Below are 16,225 nucleotides of genomic sequence, written 5' to 3'. Positions count from 1 at the left end.
CTAATTATCTAACCATAATAGTTATAAAAATTAGTTGATCCTAAATTAAAAAAGAAAAATCACTAATCTAAAAATTAAAAGGTAAAAATGTAAAATGAGCCATTTTTGTGATTTTCATTTTTAATAAAGCAATTAATTTACTAATTAATCCTAAAATATAAAAACAAAAATCTAAATGCAATGTATGGTATTTTTTGATATTTTTTATGCTTTTATTTTTTAACAAAAATTAAACGTGCACAAAAATACAAATAATTAATAAAATCCTACAAAAAATTCTATAAAATGGCAAATAATCGGAAAAAATCTATTTTCTTTGATTTTATAGGAGTATTTCATATATGACAAAAATCACGTGCTCGCACCCTGTTTTAGGATCTCGTACATACTCGCTCGGTCATACCTAGTTTAAACTAGTGGTTATGAAAGATGTAAAAATAATGTCATATTTATCCTGTTTAAGTAAAACTGGTCATAATCCCTGTATATTTGCAACACTTAGAATAACATGCTTTGGGTAAAATAACTTCTAAACTCTTTTAATAATTCTTATAACTGTTGTGCATTATCTTACGCTTAGCAAGCCTCAGGTAATCAACCTCTATAAAACTGGAAACTGTTCTTTGTGTTTACTGCTTAATGGTTAACATGCTTAAAATCAGTAGGCAAACTGATTAGAGCCCATGTTTCTGAGTTATAATCCAATCTGCGTGTCTCTTGTGTTCTGATACTCACCTAGACATCATGTCTTAGGATCCTGTTAATAATACTGCCCTTGTATGTGTTTGAGTCGTGCTGTTTGCATGCATTATCTGCGAAGGTAAACCTGAGCCTCTTATTTGCCCCTTCCTGCTTTTATTTGCTAATGTCCTATGTGTTTTTGCTTGTCGCCTTAGTATTTTCTCCTTTAAACCTTAGGGGTCTATCTAGAATTGCCTGTAGGTAGAGGTCCTAACCTCCTCCGGGACCATTAAGAAGGGACGGGTAACAACATGTAATAGAGATCGCTAACCGACGCTCGCTTTAATAACTGCTAAGGGGTGGGAAGGGTAGATATGTGATATGATGACTATGTGCTAATGTCACGTGTAGCCCCTCATCGAGGAGTGTTTACCGGACATTGCGTGGGGTGATCCTGTAGGCTAACCAACCTAGGACCCCTCCTTCCCAAATTTCCTTTGCTTAAACTTTACTTCTCTATATGTATACAATTTGTTTAAGCCTTTCCTTTGTCTCATTATTTGAGTCATGTAATGTCCAAAACCCGCTCTTATTTGTAATTATGTGTTTAAAACTATTTATTTGTTAATGGACTAGTTCACAAGTATAAGTTCAGCCGGGATCCACCGTTGTGGACCGAGAGGGGTGCCTAACACCTTCCCCTCGAGGTTATTTCGATCCCTTACCTTAAATCTCTAGTAATTCAAACCAATCCAAGAGTTAATCACTCTGGGTGTCCTAACATACCATAATCCGTTAGGTGGCGACTCTTCAAATACCCAATTCCCAAAAGGAAACGAGTTATTTCACCCATGTAATGTCGAAACCCGGACCTTCTCTCCGTGGAGGGAAAAAAAGGGGGCGCGACAGCATGGCGACTCCGCTGAGGATACCTTTAGGCTCTTACCATAACATACTTATTTTTATGAATTAGTCCAAGCATGCTTTATCCCGTACCCTTTCCCCTTATTTGCATTTAACTGCCTATTTTAAGCATTTATGTTCCTTTTATTCATGAAACTGACTTGTCTCTTTGTTTTCTTTTTCTGTAACTGTCTTTTCAATTATTTAAATACTGTATTTATTTTTCTTACATGCAAATACTTGACTACATGCTATTAATTGCTGCATATATCATGCTCCACATCATATTCCACTCGTGCATATCAAATCATGTAGCAACGCTTTATGAGTGGTTGCGCTCTTCCTATTTATTACCCTTAAATTCGAAAAGTCTTATTTGCGGTAAAACCAGTCGATCAGCGTTGTAGTCGATGGTTCCATGCCTTTCCCCCCTCAAGTTGTCCGCTTGAGGGTACCAGTCTAAAACCCCATAGTAACCTTACTCTGATCTAAATTGTGCATGCATCATGGTCAAACCTAGTTGAACCAGTTATGTTGTCCACATAATGATCCTTTAAGATAAGCCTTATCCAAAGTCCACCAGGGTTTCCATAATCCCAACAGACACAACCACGTTCTGTACATTAATTTGAAGAACTAAATGCCAATATGCTGATCATGAATGTATAAATAGTCGAGTCTGGTGGGGGAGAAAGACCTAACCCTTTTGTTTTGTAGAAAATGAGGTACGATGTCCCTAAATTCGGTATGGTTAGCAATATTCCACCATTGCTGCTATATTGGTGGGAGGACCTTTCCTCAAGTGACAAGAAACATGTAAGGAAATACCTGGGTAACTTGCCTTCCTTGCTAGACAACGAGCCAAACAACAAGTTGATCGAGGCTGCCACTTTGTTCTGGGATAGTGAGTGGTCTGTGTTCTGTTTCGGTGACATAGAAATGACACCACTCATAGAAGAAATTGGAGGGCTTGCGAGATTGACTTGGGATAGTCCCGGGTTATAGGTGCCGGAAAACCGTACCGGTAAAAGGTTCTTAAAGATGATGGGGTTGAAGAATAATGCTGACTTGGTATGCCTGAAAGAATCTTACATACCCTTTGAATATCTGTATGAGAGGTATGGCCATAGCAAGTCCTACCGTACCTACCATGATAGGATCTCTCTCACTTCTGTGGGCCACATCCACCGCAGAGTGTTTGTGTTCATTGTGTGCTTCTTGGGCCTGATCGTATTCCCAATGAAAAGGGAAAGAATCCACACCAGGTTGGCAATGGTCGCCAAAACTCTGATGGAAGGGATCAATGGATAGACATACACTATAGTCCCCATGATCATAGCCGACATCTACATGGATCTGGAGCACTGCCAAAGAGGGGTCAAGCATTTCGAGGGTTGTAACTTGTTGCTGCAGTTGTGGTTGTTCGAATATTTTCAAAAGGGTCACTACCGCCAAGAATTTCCGTGAAGGGCGTGGAATGACCACATCGCCTTCCATCACCCCAAGTGGATGACTTACATTCCAGAAATATTTGCTCAGCCGGAAAGCGCCAAAGAATGGGTAGAGTTCTTCGACAATCTGACAGATGAACAAGTGCAATGGATGTTTGAATTGTTCCTAACAGACGAATTCATCATCAGATCTAGAGATGCTCCACACTTGGTGCTGATTGGGTTGAGAGGGATATACCCTTATGTCCCTATCCAAGTTATGAGGCAAGAAGGCAGGAAACAAGTTGTACCCAGGGTTGCTAAAATGAGCCATTTTAGGCCAGACTTTCAAGATCACGACGTCCCTTACAAGTGCCAAGCTCAGCACATGTGGCATTGCAAAATCATTATGGAAAAGAACACCGTTGAGCCAGACAGGTATCATGCAGGGTGTGAGCCTCTCTACCCAGCATGGTTGGAGGACAATCTAAAAGGAATGGTGATGCCAGGAGCTGGTCGAGGGAATAGGATCATAGACAAAGAAGCTGAAGCTCGAGTCAAATACAACAGGTTGCGCAAGAAGGTCCACGACTCTGAGAATGAGCATCGGGAAATACATGAGAGGAATGTCAGGTTGATTGAGAAATAGAAAGAAATGGCAGTTACTTCCAACATAAAGCTGGAATATCTGGAGCGAGGAATAGTGGAGTTGGAAGGTAAAGTCATAAAAAGGATCAAGGATTGCCAGAACGCTGAAGAAGCTGAAGGAGGACATTTGGCCAGAGCCTACTTGCTGCTGGGTCTGCGTGAGCTGGGAGACCTATATGATGGAGTCAGGAAGATTGAATCTGGGGAAGGTCCTTCTAGGACCAAATAGGCTAGATTTATTTGCTTTTCTAAAATGTAATAAGGCCAAGTGTCAGTAGTGACTTATTTTTATTATCTTAGTATCGTTTTGGGATTCATCTATTTTTATATTATGAAATGAAACATTTATTGACATTTAAAGTTCTCCAAATTTATTTATCGCTAGGCCTACCTCAGGAACAACGAGACTCCCAAAGTAGGACACGAATTTACATTTTTGCAATATGTGTTTAAATACTGCAAACATTTCAGAATCCTCACTGACTTGTTACCTTTTTGTTTTTGCTTATTTTTTATTATTATTCTCATCCCCTTAGGTTGGTTCACTCATACTCGCCTCATCAGCGTATCACACCAGATCTAGAGGCCCTCCACCTCCTCTCTCTCCAAGCAACACAAAAGGCAGAGGAAAAGCAAAAATGGATGACTTAAGCGATATCCGAAAGGAGAATATTGAGAATGCAAAAACTTCAGATGGTCGTAGTACTCTGGCCCCAAATGATCTAGTCATGAGATTGGAACAAAAGATACTGGAATTGCAAGGAGAACTTGAGCAGGTTCGCAACTTGGCAAACTTATCACTCACCCTCAATGTCCCGACATCCACCAACAAAACATAAAGAACCCAGCACCTCCCCAGAACACACAAAACAAGAATCCTCCCCCGCTAAATCAATACACAACTCCACCCCAAAATCTCAATCCACTGCCAATATCAACTCTGCCACAACATCACCATCAACCAATTCAATACCCACCAACCACCACTTACCACACTCCCCAAAACACACCACAACCCATTCCCAATCCCTAAAACTTCACCAATGACCATCATTACACCCAAGTCCCTAACACCCACCAAAGCAACCATATATACGTATACACCGTACCTCACTCCATCCAACCCATCTCCTATACACCAGAATCCTCCGAAAAGGACCTACTTATTAAAAATATGGCTGAAGAACTCAAGAAGTTGACAAGCCTAGTCCAAGGTGTTGAAGGCGACAAAGGAATAGAAGGTTTGAACTATGAAGACCTATGCATACAACCAGATGTAGAACTGCCAGAGGGGTACAAACCTCCCAAGTTTGAGATGTTCGACGGCATAGGTGATCCTAGGGTTCATCTAAGGACCTATTGTGACAAGCTTGTCGGGGTCGAGAAAGATGAAAAGATCCGGATGAGGCTCTTTATGAGGAGTCTTACTAGGTATGGGGTCAGATTTCATGGACCGGTTCAGGTTCAACACAGAGGCCGCACCGGATGTTATCTACATTCAGAATCTTAAGAAGAAACCTACTGAGACTTTCCGTGAGTATGCTACTCGTTGGAGGTCGGAAGCGGCCAAGGTTAGGCCATCTTTGGACGAAAAATAAATGAACAAATTCTTCATCAGAGCACATGATCCGCAATATTATGAAAGGTTGATGGTTTTCGAAAATCATAAATTTTCTGATATCATCAAACTCAGAGAAAAAATCGAAGAAAGGATCAAGAGCGGGATGGTAACAAATTTTGAGGCACTACAGGCCACAAAATAAAGCATTACAATCAGGCAACATATCAAAGAAGAGAGATGTTGGGGCAGTAATAGTGGCCCAAGGCCCGAAATCTCCACTTACATATCAAACACCTCCACCATATCAAACACCCCCACTCACATATCAAATACCTCCACCCACATATCAAACGCCTCAACCTACATACCAAGCACCACCGCCCACATATCAACCCTCATCTCCCAGATATTCCCAACCAGCCGCTGTCCATCACACCTATAACTCCCAACCATCCCATTTCCAATCACCTCCAACTCGCCAAAACTTTCCAAGACCAAGACCCAACTTCGATCGCAAGCCACCCAAACAATACATCGCCATTGCTGAGCCCATCGACCAGTTGTATGAAAGGTTTAAAGCCGCGGGTTACATCACTCATGTTCTCACTGTGGCATTAGAAAAACCATCCCAATGGGTCAATCCTAACAAAACTTGTGCGTACCATTCTAGCATGAAGGGGCACACCACTGATGAGTGTCGAACATTGAAGGATAAGATCTAGACGCTGATTGACAACAAGGTCATACAGGCGAAGAAAGCCGCACCTAATGTCCGCAACAACCCCCTCCCTGATCATAGAGATGATGGTGTCCATGTGATAGAGACGAACGAAGAATAGGGCCCTGAGGAGTCAATTGGGCTTATTCGAGAAGGTGATGACTTTAAAGTTGCAGTCACACTTACTCCTATTATAGTACATACTCAGTCATCAATCGAGGTTGAGGTAACCGCATCAGTTCCATTCGAGGTGAAGGTGGCTCCGCCTGTAGCCACCCACTGTGACAGTATCAACCACACCTCCATTCAACTCAAAAGCAATACCTTGGGATTATGTTGCTGAGGCTAGGCGAAAAGGGAAGGCCAAGGTAGAGGAATCTGATGCTACACAAGGAATGACTAGGATTGGGAGAGTCTATATGCATGAACACTTGGGAAGATCAAGCCAGGATGCCACTACCAGGCCGCCCGTCATTGAGACAGGGCCAGATGACCTGTGGATGAAAGTACATGCAAAGGAGTATTCCATCATTGACCATCTGAACAAAACCCCAACTCAGATATCTATCCTGTCACTATTGCAAAATTCAGAGGTACATAAGAACGCTTTAATGAAAGAGCTGAGTGAGGCTTATGTACCCAATAACATCACAGGCGGAGAAATGACCAATATAGTAGGGCAAGTATTGGAAAGTCATAAGATTAATTGGAAAGTCATAAGATTATCTTCCATGAAGATGAGCTACCACCTGAGGGGCTGAATCACAATCAAACATTGTCACACCTCCTTTTACCTGCGCCCCCAAGGGCGTAAAGGGAGTTTTTCCAATTAAAGGACAATCGAAACAGGATTTATTATTAAGAATCAGAGTCGCCACTTGGGAGATTTATGGTGTCCCAAGTCACCGGTTTAATCCCGAATCGAGGAAAAGAATGACTCTATTTAACAGTCTGCGCACCAGAAATCTGAGTAAGGAATTCTGTTAACCCGGGAGAAGGTGTTAGGCATTCCCGAGTTTCGTGGTTCTAGCACGGTTTCTCAACTGTTATATTCAGCTTAAATTATCTGATTTTAACAATTATGAACCTATGTGCAAATTTTAACTTTTTATCGCTTTTATTATTATTATTTTAAAAGAGAATTGCAACGTCATTAAAACACGTCTTGAACCACGTCACATAAATGCACCCGTGGTTTTTGACATATTTTAACATCGTTGAGATTTGAATTTGGGTCACATAAATGCGCACCCGAGTTTAGGGAGGTAATGTTATTAAAATATGCGCCTAAAAGAGACTAACGCATTATTATTTTAGGAAAGGCCGGGAAATTTACTAAACGGCCCGTTCCGAAATCTAAGTATTTTTATATACATTTAACGAGGGCCCCGCAATCTAGGTACTTTATTTGGCGAGACTCATCTCGTTCATTATTTAAAGGGCAAACCTAAGAGCAACTATGATTCTCTACTTTATTTGTCTCTAAAATAAAAGAAAGAGTCCTAGTTAATTATGTATTGAATTATAATACGTTGAACTATGAATTGAATTCTTCCAGCCAAGTCCAAATAATGAATTTTCTTGTGCACGATTGCAGCAACCCGACATTTCAGCCACCAGCGTTTGGGCTCAAAGTCGTGGATCAGTTCTAGAGCCCAACGTTCTTTTAATCTCCCCTAGGAGACCCTTCTGTGGGTTAGAAATCTTTGGGCTTGTTTGCCACGTATTCAAGCCCAATCTCCATGGTCAAAAAATTTCAGACTTTAACCAAACGAACTTACACTAATGCCTCAATCCTTTCCTTCAATATGCAATTAGTGAGCGAATCATAATAACTCAATATCGAAGCTAGAAGAGATGCAACTTCTGAACTATGACTACATGATATCCAGACTAGGGTTATTGACACTAAACAATGAAGTATAAACCATTTCTACCATCTATTATACATGGAATTATTGGTACGAACATAGACATTCTTCCTAACCTTTTAGGCTCCATCATATTCCAGTTTTAATACTTTATAGAACAGGGTGCCATACTTGGACTATACTAAAATTTGAACCACACTAAAGTCGATTCTATTGAAGAGAATAGGCATAGGTTAATAGTTCATATACACAGTATCTCAAGTATTCAAATAAATTTACATACCACAAATATTCAGATAAGAAAGAAAGAGCAACATGATTCCTAGAATACACTACTTGTACTAGGATGAAACAGACTAAACTAACTACTTTCACATTATACTACTGGATTCCAAACAAGTTGTTATTGAAGACTGAAGGCCAAAGATCATTCATTCATCAAGCTTCATGTAATTACAACTTTATATATTTCTGTATCTCATCTTCTATGGATTCAAGGGATACTTAGAAATGGCAATACAATGAGAAGAGAAGGAGGTCAGCAACAGGCTAGTAGCAGTTAATACAACAGCAATACACCAGCAGCAGCGACTCAATCAATACTCCAGAAAAATCCAGAAAGGTTGTAAACCAACATCAACAACAAATACCAAGACAAACAGACTTAACCAAGCTTGTATTAAACCCAAAACTGAACCGGTAGACCACTGAACCACTTAAGCAATCAAAAGGAATGAGAATCACTGTCAAGAATTTGAATTACACCTACGGATGCAATGAAACAGTATCTTTTTTTTGGTTTTCTATTCTTAAACTCTCCAGCACTCTCTAAAAGAAACTGATTGTTTAAAACTCTCAAAAATTGGCCTCAACTCTCCTCAAAGATTCTTTTAAATTTAACCTCTGAAAACTGATCCTAAAAGCCCTCAAATAAAACTGATCTTTTGGATCCTCAAAACTGCTCTCTAAGACTGATTAGAGAGGAACCAAAAGCAGAACCTCTCTCAAACTCCTAAGGTCTCAAAATTCAGAACCTTTTGAACTCTTTTAACTCTCTAAAAAAAACTGATCAAAGACTGATCTCCTTTCTCTCAAAAAAAAAAAAAATTCCGCCCCTAACTCTGTCTCTCTTTTAGCCCTCTTAATGTCTGAACCCCCTATTCTAAGGTCTGCCCTGTATTTTATACCCTAAGACAGACCCCTTTTCCAGTCTGTTTTAACACTTAGATCATTAAGAAATGTATTTCTTCCATCATATTCCCTGACAGCCACTACTAAGTGTCTAATTTCATTATTTAATTCAAAGGTGTATGAGCAGCCTGTATTTAAAACTCATGCGTGCCCTGACAACCAGAATGAGCTTCCACTTGATTTTAACACTTTCACTTCAGTGATTTACCCTTAACTTCATTAACTAATGATTCCTAAACCGACTAACAAGCATGATACAGATTCAAACAACAGCTAAAACAAACAAATTCACAAAACTCAACTGATTAACCAATTCAGTGTTTTATTCCAACAGCAAAAGAAACAAGATAACACTGAATTGCCCATAAGATTGTTTAACAATACGCACGAGCATGAGATGAACAAGTTCTATTAAGTTGAAATGAACCAGTTTGACTGACTAAATTATAAAACAAGGAGGGTTTCACACAACTGACTATACAAACTTGTGAGACCAAGAACATATTCCCCAAATATTATGACAAACAAAACAACGAATTGGCAACAGAATAAACAAAATGACAAACGTTTGTTCTTGATAAACAAAATGGCCGAATAAACAAAATGCCAAAACAGAGGACTGGTCGAGTTTCAATCCGAAAACGACCAGAGAAAAGAAAAAGAGACGGGTAAAGATTGACAACAGAATAAACAAAACTAGGAAATAAACTCACCGGCTAGGCTCGAACTGGGAAATGACATGCTGAGTCAACACAACATTATGCCAAACGTTTGTTCTTGTTGGAGAACAAACGGGCATCATTATTTTATGTTGAAACAGACTTGAATAAACCAAGAAATCCAAACGAATGACCCCTTGTGCACTGGTCCCAATTTAGGGTTCTAAGGCTTGAACTTAGATTTGATATTACGAACTTTGGTCTGATTCAAAAGGAATCCATGATAAATTCGTTTTGAAGGAGTCACGGGGGGTATGTGGCGTTGATTTGGGGTTGTTTGGCCACCGTCCGCCGCCGTGGGCAATTTTCGGCGGGCGAAAGGCGGTGATGTGTGGTGGTGTGTGTTTTGGTCTCTGAAGAGACGAGTGAGGGGGGAGGGTGTTTGGTATATCAAAATTAGTTGATTAATCTGGGCCGTTGGATGATGGGAACCAACGGTCCAGATTAAGTCACTTAAGCCAAACGGGGTCGTTTAGGCTTAGCTGGGGCAGGTATGGTTCGGGGTAAGCGGGTCGGGCTAGAGACGAGTTATGGGAGGGGGATCTTGGACCGTTGGATTGGGTGATTGAACGGTTGAGATTGATTGGCGACAAACGGCGTCGTTTGGTATGGTCTCTTGGTCCGGTCGGTTGGGCCTGGATATGGGGTGTGACATTGGGCCTGAACTTTTCTTTTAAAATTGGCCCAGTCTAATTTTTAACTCTTCTTCTCTTGTTTCTTCTTTTTTTTTTATTTTCTTTTTAATTCCTAATTACCAAAAATCCTAAAATAAATTGTAAAGCCAAAATTAACTTAGAAAATACTAATTAACCCTTAATAATAATTATCACACAAAGTTAAATACAAAGATAATCACACAATTTTGACATTAGATACTAAAAATGCGAAGTACATTATTTTTTTGATTTTTTATTTTCGTAAAACAAATTACTGTTTAATTAATCCTAAATTGCAAAATTAAATCGTAAATGCAAATGCAACACATATATTTTTTTGTATTTTTTATTAATTAAAATAGAATAAACATTCATAGACAAAATACAAATAATTATCTATAAAAAAGAAAAGGCCACGCGAATTCTCAAAATGGCACACAAAGGAAAATTATTTTATTTTGAATTTTTGGAAGTAGTTCTCATAGGGCAAAAATCACGTGCTCACAACTGCCCCTCTTTGTCCGAAAACACTAGGGGCTTTCGTGCAAAGATAAAGTGAGCGGATACGAGCAATTTTTGCCCGTTGGAATACTCCGTGTGAAGCATATTTTTGAAAGAGAGTTGACCGAACCTCTGCTTCGAAAGTTTCCTACATATCCCTGGCTAAAAGGGAATCAGGTCAATGTAGTTCAAGAAGTTTTGGTAGCTGGGACTACCATGGAACTGTAATTTTGCTGTTACTGCTATTGCTGCTGCTGCTACCGCTTACTTACCTCCTTATTACATCATGGTAAAAGAAAACAAGAAGCTAGACGAAACTAGGAATTACAAAATCTTATCTAGATCTTTAAACTTGCTCTTGTTGCCTTGCTTTCTTGTTGACTTGTGTTTCTTCTGATGTTTTTTTCTTTCTTGTGAAATTCGAATCGTTTCTCCTCCGACACGCGAATTATCTTCCTTTGACCATTGTTGCCTCTCTTTTGACTTCTGCACTTGAGTTTATGCTGGGAATTTTTGTTGTAACCCTCCGCTCTCCGGACGGGCTCCTGACTTCTACTACGACTTAAAAAGATAACACCTCCATTCTCCAGGCGGGCTCCTGACTTCAATAAACAACTTAAATAATACCTCCATTCTCCAGGCGGGCTCCTGACTTCAATAAACAACTTAAAGATAATACCTCCATTGTCCAGGAGGGCTCCTGACTTCAATAAACAACTTAAAGATAATACATTCATTCTCCAGGCGGGCTCCTGACTCGACTACAACTTGAAAATATAACAACCTCCATTCTCCAGGCGGGCTCCTGACTTCAACAACTTCTTAAAAATATAACACCTCCATTCTCCAGGCGGGCTCCTAACTTCAACAGCTTCTTAAAAATATAACCCCTCCATTCTCCAGGCGGGCCCCTCACTTCAACTACTTCTTAAAAATATAACACCTCCATTCTCCAGGCGGGCCCCTGACTTCAACATCTTCTTAAAATATAATACCTCCATTCTCCAGGCGGGCTCCTGACTTCAACAACTTCTTAAAATATAATACCTCCATTCTCCAGGCGGTCTCCTGACTTCAACTACTTCTTAAAAATATAACACCTCCATTCTCCAGGCGGGCCCCTGACTTCAACAACTTCTTAAAATATAATACCTCCATTCTCCAGGAGGGCTCCTGACTTCAACTACAACTTAAAAATATAATACCTCCATTCTCCAGGCGGGCTCCTTACTTCAACAACTTCTTAAAAATGCGTTCTATTGCCGTTGTTCCTTCCTGCCTCCTGAACCATTTTCCTTCTAACTTGAATTTTCCTTCCTGCCGTTGTTTCATTCCTCTGAAAATTGCTGGGGATAACATTGGTATTTCATTCAAAAATATGTTATTTTCCTCCTTCAGAGACTACTTCCTTAAAGCTGGTGTTTTCCTTCCTCTGGAACTACTTCCTTTAAGACTTGTGTTATCTTCCTCCCAAAATTGCTTTCTTTAAAACTTGTTTTGCCTTCTTCCAAAAACTGCTGAGGATACCACTTTTCTCCAAACTTGTGTTATCTTCCTTCTTCCCCAAGTGTGTACCTAACTTACAGAAAATTTTCAAAATGAAAGAAAATTTTCTGCCCCAGTTTGGCAATCTTTCTTGTGGCATGTCTTTCTGTCATCAATAACATTGCCTATCCCTGCTTAAAATCGAAGAGAATTTGTTAGTTTAAAACGTGGGGATGCTCCTGCTGGGGACGATTTTCCCTTTCGCTCTTTTCCATGCTCTACATTGTTCGACCATCTTGAAACTTGGCCGATAACTTCCGACCTTCTTGATGATTCTGTATTCACCAACTTCTCGACCGTTGTTTTCCACCTTTGCTCCATGCTGTCCCGAAATCTTAGACCAATCTATCATTTGGTCTTACAACGACGTCTTTCTCGTCCCATTACATTATCCTCGCATGTCTTATCCCCATTTACCTTGCACCACGTTGGCAACTGGTAGTTAGCTCTGAAAATCCTTCTTAAAAACAAACTACTATTGATAAAAAAGAAATGGAAAATGATGACTTCGAAAGATAGAACAAGAAAAATCTTTTTGAACAATTGTTTGAGGAGAAAATAACTTATCTGAATGGTATAACCGTTCCCAATGGTCATGTCGTGCATTTTTGGATCAATCAACCCAGTCTATTTACATCAATCAATCTTTCTGATGTCCCTACTTTGCATTTCACAGGTCCCGCAACCCATCTTCTTTTGCCGAAAAAACATCTTTATTCTGCTTGATGTCTCGACGGATCCTTTCCATCAAGCTTATCTTGTTTGCCCCCTTTTAATTCCTCGTCGCCTTATAGTGCCCTTAGAGGGGTTTTCACTTAATAAGACTCTCTCGTTTCTCTCAACTCCCATCGCCTTATGGTGCCTGTGAAGGTTTTCACCGATAAGACTCTCTCATTTTATTTCTCTCAACTTCCGTCTCCTTATGATGCCTGTGAAGGTTTTCACCAATAAGACTCTCTCATTTTCATTAATTTCCCTGCTTGGACCGGAGTATTACCCTGATATGAATCACTTCTGTTTGCTCGACTTTTCATCTCTCGAAAAACTGATCAGAAGGTCTTTCTTTGGACCATAATGTGGGCTTTTAGATGGGATTAGAAAGAAAGGGTATCAAAGGCTCAAAATAATTTGACATAGGTTTAAAATTATAACTTTTGGAATCACATTTCTTATTACAAATACAACCTCTACCCCAGTTTCTTGCTTGGGGATCTTTGGATATTTTATTTTACTATGACCGAGCTGTGAAGCTACCTACGTACCCTTAACAGGGATCAGGTGAAATGTAGTTTACACCTGAATTTCCTTGTTGTTATATTTTTTCACTTCTTTTCTTTTCTCTTTTTCTTTTCTTTTTTTATCTCTTTTTCGTTATTGATTCTAAAGAGGGGTATGAAAGAAATAAATAAGTCTCAAAAAGGGGAACAAAAGGGTAAAGTGTTTAGATAGTAGAACAAATTACCTTTGTCATTTCAATCTTCGAAATAATGCCAAGTACAAACAATCAACAATTATACCAAAGAAATCATACATAATATCTTTTTACTGCATCAGAATTGATAGCCATGTCTATGCATTTTCCTTCGATATTTGTTAAACATAAGGCACCATTGGACAATACTCTGGTTACAATGAATGACCCTTGCCAATTTGGGGCGAACTTGCCTTTCGCTTCAGCCTGGTGTGGAAGGATACGTTTCAGCACCTGCTGGCCCACTTCAAATTTCCGGGGACATACCTTTTTGTTGTATGCTCTTGCCATTCTCTTTTGATATAATTGGCCATGACACGCAGCTGCCAATCTTTTTTCATCAATCAAGTTCAACTATTCCCGACGGGTTTTGACCCACTCATCATCATCAATCTCAGCCTCATCGACAATCTGAAGGGACGGGATTTCAACTTCTGCAGGTATTACGGCTTCAGTTCCATATACTAACAAATAAGGAGTTGCCCCTACTAAAGTACGGACAGTAGTGCGATAACCCAGCAACGCAAATGGTAATTTTTCATGCTATTGCCTAGAACCTTCTACCATTTTCCAAAGTATCTTCTTTATGTTTTTCTTGGCTGCCTCAACTGCTCCATTCACCTTGGGACGATATGGGGTAGAATTGTGGTGTGTAATCTTAAACTGTTGACATACCTCTTTCATCAAATTGCTATTAAGATTAGCATCATTATCCATGATGATCACCTTTGGGATTCCAAATTGACAGATGATATTTGAGTGAACAAAATCGACCACTGCTTTCTTGGTCACAGACTTGAAAGTTTTGGCCTCAACCCATTTGGTGAAATAATCAATGGCTACCAGAATGAACCTATGCCAGTTGGATGCTACTGGCTCAATTGGTCCAATGATATCCATGCCCCAAGCGACGAAGGGCCATGACGCTGACATTGTGTGCAATTCCGATGGTGGAGAATGAATCGAATCTCCGTGTATCTGGCACTGATGACATTTGCGCACAAAACTAATACAATCAAGCTCCATGGTGAGCCAATAATAACTTGCTCGGAGAATTTTCTTTGCCAGCACATATCCGCTCATATGTGGTCCGCAGACTCTTGAATGTACTTCGGACATGACAGTCGTAGCTTGTCTAGAATCTATGCATCTTAACAATCCAAGGTCTAGTGTTCTTTTATACAAAACTCCTCCACTCAAGAAGAATCCACTTGCCAACCGTCGAATTGTTCTCTTTTGATCCCCCGTGGCTTGCACTGGGTATATCCCCATTCTGATGTATTCCTTGATATCATGGAACCATGGTTCGCCATCAAATTCTTCTTCAATCATGTTGCAGTAAGCATGCTGATCTCGTATTTGAATGTGCAAATGATCGACATAGGCTTTGTCCGGATGGTGCAGAATTGGCGCTAGGGTAGCCAAAGCATCGACGACCTCATTATGGACCCTTGGAATATGCCTGAACTCCACTGATCTAAACCGTTGCAAAGATCATGCAAGCATTGTCGGTATGGTATGAGCTTCAGATCTCGTGTTTCCTATTCTCCTTGAATTTGATGTACCAGAAGATCCGAGTCTCCCAAGACCAAGACTTCCTGGACATCCATGTCTGTAGCTAGCCTTAAACCCAAAATGCATGCTTCGTACTCAGCCATATTGTTGGTACAATAAAAACGAAGTTGACCTGTAACAGGATAGTGATGTCCTGTTTCAGAAATAAGCACAGCTCCTATTCCCACTCCTTTCATGTTAGCAGCCCCATCAAAGAAAAGTTTCCAACCTGGGTTTTTGGCATGTTCTAATTCATCAATATGCATCACCTCTTCATCAGGAAAATAAGTCCTCAGTGGCTCATACTCTTCATCGACCGGGTTCTCGGCCAAATGATCGGCCAATGCTTGGGCTTTCATCGTAGTTTGAGTCACATAGATTATGTCAAACTCTGTGAGCAGAATCTGCCACTTTGCAAGTCTTTATGTCGGCATAGGCTTTTGAAATATATACTTCAATGGATCCAAGCGTGAAATGAGGTAAGTAGTGTAGGATGACAAATAATGTTTCAACTTCTGTGCCACCCAAGTTAGGCGCAACATGTCTTTTCCAGGTGAGTATACTTAACCTCATAAGCCGTGAACTTCTTGCTAAGATAGTAGATGGCCTGTTCTTTCTTGCCGGTGGAGTCATGCTGCCCCAGTACACATCTAAATGAATTTTCCAGGACAATCAAGAAAAGAATCAAAGGTCTCCCTGGTTCTGGTGGTACCAGCACAGGCGGGCTAGACAAGTATCCCTTTATCTCGTTGAATGCTTTATGGCACTCATCAGTC

Source organism: Nicotiana sylvestris, chromosome 5 (assembly GCF_000393655.2).
Source record: "Nicotiana sylvestris chromosome 5, ASM39365v2, whole genome shotgun sequence".
Taxonomy (NCBI): Eukaryota; Viridiplantae; Streptophyta; class Magnoliopsida; order Solanales; family Solanaceae; genus Nicotiana; species Nicotiana sylvestris.
This window is presented reverse-complemented; position numbering follows the sequence as displayed.